Source organism: Dermacentor variabilis, chromosome 4 (genome assembly GCF_050947875.1).
Source record: "Dermacentor variabilis isolate Ectoservices chromosome 4, ASM5094787v1, whole genome shotgun sequence".
NCBI lineage: Eukaryota > Metazoa > Arthropoda > Arachnida > Ixodida > Ixodidae > Dermacentor > Dermacentor variabilis.
Window position 1 is genome coordinate 113,861,192 of NC_134571.1, and position 8,736 is coordinate 113,869,927.

Here is an 8,736-nt window from a genome sequence, read left to right on the forward strand (position 1 = left end):
TTGGACTGGTCCCATGAGGCGTTGTATATATACATGGCAGCGTGAGAATAGATCGTGCTCTTGAAGGGCACACAAGGAGGAATTCTAAAAAGTAATGCAATTGAAAGCATATTAACAGAAAGTAAACATAGCAAGGGAGATTTCTACGCACTTTCGCAGTGCGCACACTGTGTCAAGGCACCTGACACACGGTTACGTTTCGCGGAGGCGTAATGACGTAACAACTGCATACTGGCAAAAGAGCAACATGTCGGAAATAAAAGAATGTCAAAAAATGACTGTCCCTTATACACGTATACATTTGTTTACAAGTTAACAAAACACAATTTCCGGTCTCTGCGAGACGGTTTAGTCGTGTTAATGTACTTACTAAGGATGTTTGCCATGTCGTGTATAATAGACTACGATTTAGCAGTACAAACCAAGGATCAGTATCTTTTAGCTGTACCGTCATTTCGCGAGGTTGCAGCGTTGGCTACTGATGTAAGAAAATGTTTCGGCTCATTTTCGTTTTTCGTTTTTTGAGGTAAAATAGCTGTAAAACAGGGCATCCGTAATATCATTCAACCCCTACCATACAACTTGGTATTTCTGTTGACAAAACATTTCTATGCCTGTTCTAACTTCACCACTTTAACTCGGGTGGCTGTGAGAGAGGGCTCCGGCGGTGGAAGAGGACGAGGGCAGTCGCTTTCCCCTCTCCCAGCCACCGCTCGCGCCACTGGAGACAACACACCTATATTTCAATTTCCTTCTTTAGAATCTCTTTATAACAAGTCGGCATATATACGCGTATATACAGCTACGGATGTGCCTGTAACCGACTCCGTGCTCTGTAGAATGACGTAATGAAACGACAAAGGCAATTTAAATATCTACAGTGCAACAGATATGCGTCATCAAGCGCTTCATTGCTTTAACGAAGCGAGTGACGTTATAAAGGTGTGAATAAAGAAGGCTTTTGAGCAGGACAAGAGAAGACGACAGACACAACGCTGTCGTGGCTTTCGCCTCCTCTTGCCACGTTCGAAACCGCCGTTTCTTCGGATAAATAAAGTATCGACCGGCCCAAGTTATAGCACAGTCTTCCCGTGCTTTCGAAAAGCTTCGCCGTTCGCTTTGCCGTTCGCTTTGCCGTCCCCTTCCGTCCACTTCGTCAGCTCTTTATCGCTTATGTACGTCTATAAAAAAGAGTGTGAGGTATTGAAATTCACTGATGGTAAGTGGTGTAAAGTGCCCCCCAGACGCATCCTCACCCAAGAGGAGTTCGAAGAGCGACGAAGACGTGAACGTTCCCCCCCCCCCCCCCCCCCGCTTGCGTTCGCCTTCAGCTATTCGCAAGGTTCCAGCACAGATTTTTTTCTTTGTGTGTGTGTGTCTGAGTTTCCTGCACGTGAAAACCTGTAATGGGAACTAACGTCTTCACTGGCAGATGAGCTCAATCAATCAAGAAGACATAAAGCAACGATGACTACCCGAAGCTTTTTGCCAGATGCGCACCGATTTGTATAGCTCGAGGTGGTGTCCACAGAATCGCAGCCATGACACCGCCGGTCCTTTCGACCATCCTCAGTGCGGAAAATTTATGACTTTCGAGTCTGGTTATCGTTATTCTGAGGAAGTCGGCCGCTGCGGGAGGTGTGCGATGTGGGAACTATACACAGCGCTGCTTTGGGAGAAAGTGTGCAGGACAACGAGGGAAATGTGAACAACGCTTGCACAACGCTTGCAACGCCGCTGCAGTAAGTAGCACGCCTCTCTTCTTTCAGAGTCCGAGTGCGTGGCCCAAGTGTCCGCTGACGAGACGAACATGGAGCTCGAGAAACGGTGCCAATGCCAAAGTGCTTGCCTGTGAGTGTCGCGTCATGTTTTGCTTGTCTGTTTCCGCGATTTTATAACGCATAAAATTCTCAGACGCGTATCTGGGTGCGCATGGAAGAACACGTATGCGGTGGAAATTAATACGGAACCACTCATCACGGCTTCTCCGATAGAGCCTCAGTGTACATTTGTAGCATCAAAAAAAAGATGCCTTTACGGAGGCTTGGAAAGACATCTTTTTTTTTTCAGAGTTTTACATAAGCCTCTAAACGGTCTCGAAAGCGTTTGGTAAACAAAATAAAAGGTCTTACACGTAGTACTCGCGTGTGCCATAAAATAAAACGCGCGTAAAAATGGTCATCCATGTCTGTTTACTGCGGTATTATGTGATGAACAGTGCAGACGACGGGACAAGAAATACAGAACACATGTGCTATTAGCTGAAGGATGTCATCGGACTGGTGTGGCTGCTATGCGCGAGGTCGCGGGATCGCATCTCAACCACGGCAGCCCCATTTCGATGGGGGCAAAAACACCTGTGTACTTAGATTTAGGTGCACGTTAAAGAACCCCAGGTGGTCCAATCTATTCCGGAGTCCCAGACTATGGCGGGCCTCATAGATCGTGGTTTTGGCACGTAAAATCCCAGAATTTGTTTTATTCAGTGTTTAGGTACGATCATAGTATAAGAAAACAAACAGCACATGGATGCAATCAATGATGGAAACGCGCAACGTAGCTTTACAGGCAATGTCACTATACGGGAGCTGCACAACATTGTACAGCTGCACTATAACGAGTAAAACCATCCATTGCTAGTCAGCGCATGCGTTCCGTCTCTCTTGTCCCGTCGTCTGCTCTATTTGTCATGGCATTAACAAACCGACTAGCCCAGTTTCGTACTTTCGCAGAATTCATTGCTCTGGAAGTCCCTGATACCAAACGCACAGCTATATGAGCTAACAGGAGATGATGCCATGCTGCCACCATCCAGCCATTTTCGAGTGATTCTAATGTAATCATTGCGACACTCCATACATGTCTCTTGTACCACTTTACAATGTCCGATGACAAAGCCGAGGCCTCTAAGCAAATCACAGAACGAAACACTGACAACCACTGCCGCGCCCAGTTACGTCTGTGAAATGTTTACACATGGCAAAATGTAAACATTTTTATCCCGTGAAAGTTCAAGCAAATCAATATTGCATCTGTATAATATGCGACTTCAACGAATGTTCGTAAAAACAAATATCTTCGTTTCAGAGACATCACATACAAGCGCGATGTGACAGTAACACGACTGAGAGAGGTAAGTTTTCGACTTCAAGCGAACTGAGTGTACAAAAAACACACCCACGAAAAAAAAAACATATTTTGTCAAACAACAAAAAGCAAGAACATTGACAGCGTATAGCATCAAAGTATTAACTAATACCTACATTTTCTCGTGCCCGTCTAAGCGCGATAATCAGTATGTTCAGAGAGTTTGCTGGCAAGCCCCACTGCCTGTGAATGCGGGACTGCGCTGCATTTGTTCGTGTGTAAAATCATTAAGTAAGCTTTTCAGGCAACGTTGATATCGGCCAGCTGAGGAGACGGCGCCAGACTGCTTCACACAAGGCCTTCAAATGCGTCGAGCGCAAGATAAGAAGTTCGCCATACGTTTTCAAAGATGTGATACGAATAAAAACAGACACATTGACCACAGTAAACAATCGGAGGATCCCACGCATGTGTAGAAATCGGTGATAATTAGCGAAGCTGTCTCTGATTTTTACGAAAATGTTGAAGCAAACGTTACGCAAAAGTAAAGCCAATGACGCAAATACAATACATATTTTTTTTTGCGCAAGTGTGACACTGATGACGCAATCGTAGCGCGATGTTTATGCAAATGTAACACAATGGTGCATATGTTTCGACGAGGGGCGGCGTCCGTATCAACGAGACGCGAATGCGCATTAACTTTATTTACTACGACATACGCGTCTGTTCTTTGCACTGCGCAAAACTCCACGGATAGAAATACACGGCTTATAGACGTCCTGCGTCGTCAGTCGCTGGCTCACACAGACACCAAGCGTCGCTGCTCCACCTCGCGTTCAACGAACCATGCAAATTCTCATGTTTCTGCACCGCGCTCCGCAAGCGCAACGAAAACGTTCTCGTCTCGCACTACGCTTCTTCCGGTCCTCCTCCTTCTCTTTCGCACTCAATACACAGTGTGGGCCAATTTTGTTCACTCCTTTCTCCGCACTCGGCTTTTTCTGTAGCCGGCTTCTTGAATTTTCTCGTTGCCGACTTCGTAGCTTCTTGCTCTCTCGACCTACTTGTCTATTCGGACGCATACTCAGTGGCACATAACCATTCCGACAAATTGCTGTGTCTGCTAGACTGATATGTCTACGAGGTCCCCTTCTTCCGCTCGCACCAACCGCCAGCGACGCACCCGCTCCCCCCTCTCCTCACCCACTCCCCGTCGGCGACTCCCGAGAGACAGAGAGAGACAGTAAGCAAGCGCCAGACAGAGAGCAACAGGAGATGACTTCGAAGCGCGCTGCGCGCAAGTCCCTCTCAAACAAACTCCGTTCCACGTTCCGAACGCCTTTTATTGCTGCTACCGCAGACACAACATAAATTAAGCTCCTTTCGCCGGAAATGGTCGTTAGATGAACAGAAACACAGGCTCCTACCAAAGAGAAAAAAAGAAAGATTTAAAAGAAAGAAAACGCGCAGACCCGACACAGTGTTTCGACATGAATTACATGAAGTCTGTATTAAAACATCAGTGCTCACAGCATTGTGAAATAAGTAAGTAAGCGAACTTTGGAATGCCATCGGATTAATGATTGCAATATTATTATGATGATAGAAAATTGCGAAAGTAAGTAGGGGACCAAAGAACGTCTTTGGGCTAAAAAAAAAACCATGAGCAACAGAGAAAAAAACACGGAATGTGGCGTGTATATTTTTATTTGTTGGCAATGCTCAAAAAAAGATAACTGATGCTGAATTGAAGCGTCCAGTGCCAACACCGCGATCGATGGGCATAGCTTACAAACTTCACCGTTCACTTTTATTGCAGGGTGTCACCGAAACCACCAAGGAAGACGGGTATGTCATGTGCCTTTTGCAAGTTCCAGTACTTACATAATTGCATGACTTAAAATGCTTACAATACGTGAAAGAGGTTCGTTGAAGAGTGGCACGCATGTACACATTGCCACATAATCAGCGGTCCAAGTTGGTCCGATGGTTGGTTTCAAGCCTTGTTACCTCAGCACAGCAGCCCGATACGCTACCCATTCGACTGCAGACTACCATGTGAGCCCGGTAGGCAGCAGTTGTGTGCGATGCCTTTGAGTATGTGGGCAGCCTTTCTGGGCTTTTGCTATCTGCTAGTATACATTGCGGCTATATTATAAAGGCAGCGCGACAGCATGGCAGACAATATGGAGAACACGTAAATCCTGCATGTTTTACGGTAAAATCATCTGAAATAGTGACCCGCCTTCAAGGACATAAATAACAACGACATGACAGTAGTTTGAAAACTAACTGAAAGTAACATATATATATATATATATATATATCATACCCAAAGGTGTGCTTGGCCCGGTGGCCACTAAATGTGACGTACTATTGTGAGAAGCTTCGGCCATGGCGTGCTAATGGGCGTCCACACGGAGACAGTTTTCGCTATTCTTGTGTCGCGCCTTATGCCTCAATGTGCAAAACCAACTTGTTCATGTGTCTATCTTAATATTTAAGCACATCTATTTTCAATTTGCAGACGCTGCGGAAGCTCGCTGGTGCGGATAAAAAAATGTTTGGGAAATAATTGGGGGCACCTTAACAAAGCCGACAGGTCAAAATCAAGAGCCGTCCACGACGGCGCCTCTCACAGCCGCTGTGCGACTTTCGGACGCTATGTCTTACCAACAAATACAGAACTCGTTACAAAATATCTTCCTGCGTGGCTACGTAACCCAACCCATTTACAGTTATAGCCGGCAGTCTCCGCACGTCTGCTTCTGAGCGAACGCACAAGTGGTAAAGAATTTGACAGAGCTCATTATACGCGAGTACATTCCTTACTCGTGTACACACTCGATTTTGCTTCTATACGAAGCGTCGCTTGAAGGTGTAAGCATCGTGCAAGCTCCGAGTACCGTGTGTGGCGGACGAGGACATAACCAACGCGTTGCTGGACTGCCCCCTTTATGCCGAGAAAAGGCAACAGCAGCGCTACTTCCTTTGGGCTCTGGGCACTCACTTATTGTCAGCTGAAACGATACGATAGGACCATGGCTAGTTAGTGTCCTAGAAAAGTGTGCTTTCCATGCAACAAAATATACCGTTCTATTAGCACGGACATGCGTCCGAAATACTATAAGGACGATTTTACACAGCGACTCTTCTTCGATGTTGACATTTCTTGTATGCATAGCGTTTGTGCGTGCTGAAGTGCACATTCTGTAATACTTTCTTACAGCGAAGCCATATATGGCTAGCCGATTCGTCCGTCCGTCCGTCTGTCACCTGCACGCCGAAAACTCCGGCGCAACTCCATGAGCATGCACGAGAAAAAGAAAGGAAAGAGAGGCGCGCGATTGGCTGGGCCTGTAGTGACGTTGTTGCTATCCGTGCAGTCGAGAGCGCGCACAGCAGTTTATCTCCATCTCCGAAACGGGTAGGCCACGCGCCATATGTACTCCTGAGGAGCAGCAGCTTTCTATCAGCAACGCCCCGAGCAGAACCGGGAACGAGCTCGTCTACCCGGTGCCGATGGTGCAGCCCAGGCACAATAACAGGCTCGTGCAGCCGAGCGCAAGCACTGACTGCGTACCGAGGATTCGGCAGCCTACCAAGCCGTCGTTTAATGAACCGTCGGAATTAACCCAGTGGTGAACACCAGGGCCGCGCGTTTCAGCTTCGCTGGTTAACCATCTGTACAGACTGCTTGAGCGGTGACTTTTGTTTATTGATATTCTGGACAAAACATTTATTTCCAGTATAACTGAAATCGAGTAACCGGAGGCATATTTATTTCAACATTTCCAGTAAGAACTCATTTAACCTATAGTCGCCTGCAACCATGCCTCTTGTTACTGCTGTTTACTATTACTCCACATGACTTCGTGTTTACGCAAATATCCGCTTAGGCTACACCATATAGAATAAAAGCGCGCCAAATGACAAATACAAAAGCAGTCTCAAATAATGTTAACAGGGAATGCTTGCAATTAACGCTAACATTTACTCCCTACGTTCTCCATTAGACAAAGTTCAGATTAATTCGGGAAGTCTATGCAGTATGCATAATTTTTAGCCTTGAAGCAAGCTCTGTGGACATCTGTTCGATTCCATACAGAGACATGTAGCGACAAAGGTCAACAAAAAACTTCTCGTAGGTGCAAAAAAAAAAAAACGATTCAGTTCGTTCTGCGCTCCCTACACCGATGTAGCAACGTTGCTTCCGTCTTGATTGGCGCAACTGTGACTCAAGACAGCCCTATCCGCGCTTCGACTCGCACGCTGGCCACAAAGATAGCACATCCTGCCTGACAGGAAGTCGTAGAGGCCTTCCTTCAGGGGCATTTTCATGCAACTGGAGGCAGGAAGCATCAATAAACTAAGTACTGCATGTCTGCTCTGCGTCATAAACACGACTAGATGGTGGTGGTGGTGGTGGTGGTGGTGGTGGTGGTGGTGGTGGTGGTGGTCAGTGGAGCGTTGGGTCTTATCGGTAGACTGCATGCTTACAGCAAACATTGAGCAGAAAGCATCGGAGAATGATTCATGCGACATATTCTTGGTGCATATCTGCATATGTGTGCTGCCGGGACACTCATTAGTTAGCCCTACTGATTAACGCTATCAGATGCGTGGTTGCTGTGACCGCATACACACATGTCGGAGCACACTCGGCTGCTAATCTATACGTACAGCCTCGCCATGCGAGGACACGAGATACAAGCTGGTTTACTCGTTTTCCTTGCACTTGTGCACTGTAATAAGCGCGCGTTGTTCCGGCGCACTTATTTTCCTTTAAGAATTACGGCACTCTGCCTGCACTAAGCAAAAAACGGGGAGATTCCGTTTACGAAGCCATGCGCATGCGCACTGTTCGAATAGGGAGAAGGAAAGGACGAAGCAAATGGGTGAGAGTGCAAGGCGTGAAAAAATGAAATTCGTGAGGGCTCGCGCAACGCGCTGCGGCAGATACTGCCAGGAAGCGTTCCGCGGTGTCCGCTCTTGGATGAAGTACAGGCCATCGCTTTCTTGTGGACACTGGTGCAGAGGTAAGCGTCATTCCTGCCTCCCGCCACGACCGACACCGTTGCTCGAGGACTGCGCCTTTGCAAGCTGTGAATACATCCACAATCGCAACATATGGCCAACGCTCCCTCCCCACTGACCTGGGCCTGCGTCGCATATTTTGGTGGATTTTCATCCTCGCCGACGTGCGCTTCGCAATACTAGGTGCGAACTTTCTGACCCATTTCGGTTTGAACGTGAGTCTCCGCTCCCGTCAACTTGTGGACTGTACGACCAGCCTCTCCGTGCAAGATATCCTCGTACCGCTGTCCGCCTCTACGCAAGCAGCTCTGAATTCGCCATCATCAGAATTTGCCTCTATGCTCAGTGAATTTCCTGAACTTACCAAACCTAGCAACCTGGAACTTCCGGTGCGACACACTGACGCACCACATCGTCACCACGGGACCTCCAGCGTCCTGCAAGCCACGACGTCTTGCTGGAGACCGCCTCGCCACAGCTCGCAGAGAATTTGACCACATTCTGCAGTTAGGCATAATCCGCCCATCGTCAAGCAGCTGGTCATCTGCCCTGCACATGGTGCCCAAGCGTGACCCCGGAGATTAGCGCCCTTGTGGAGACTATCGTGCA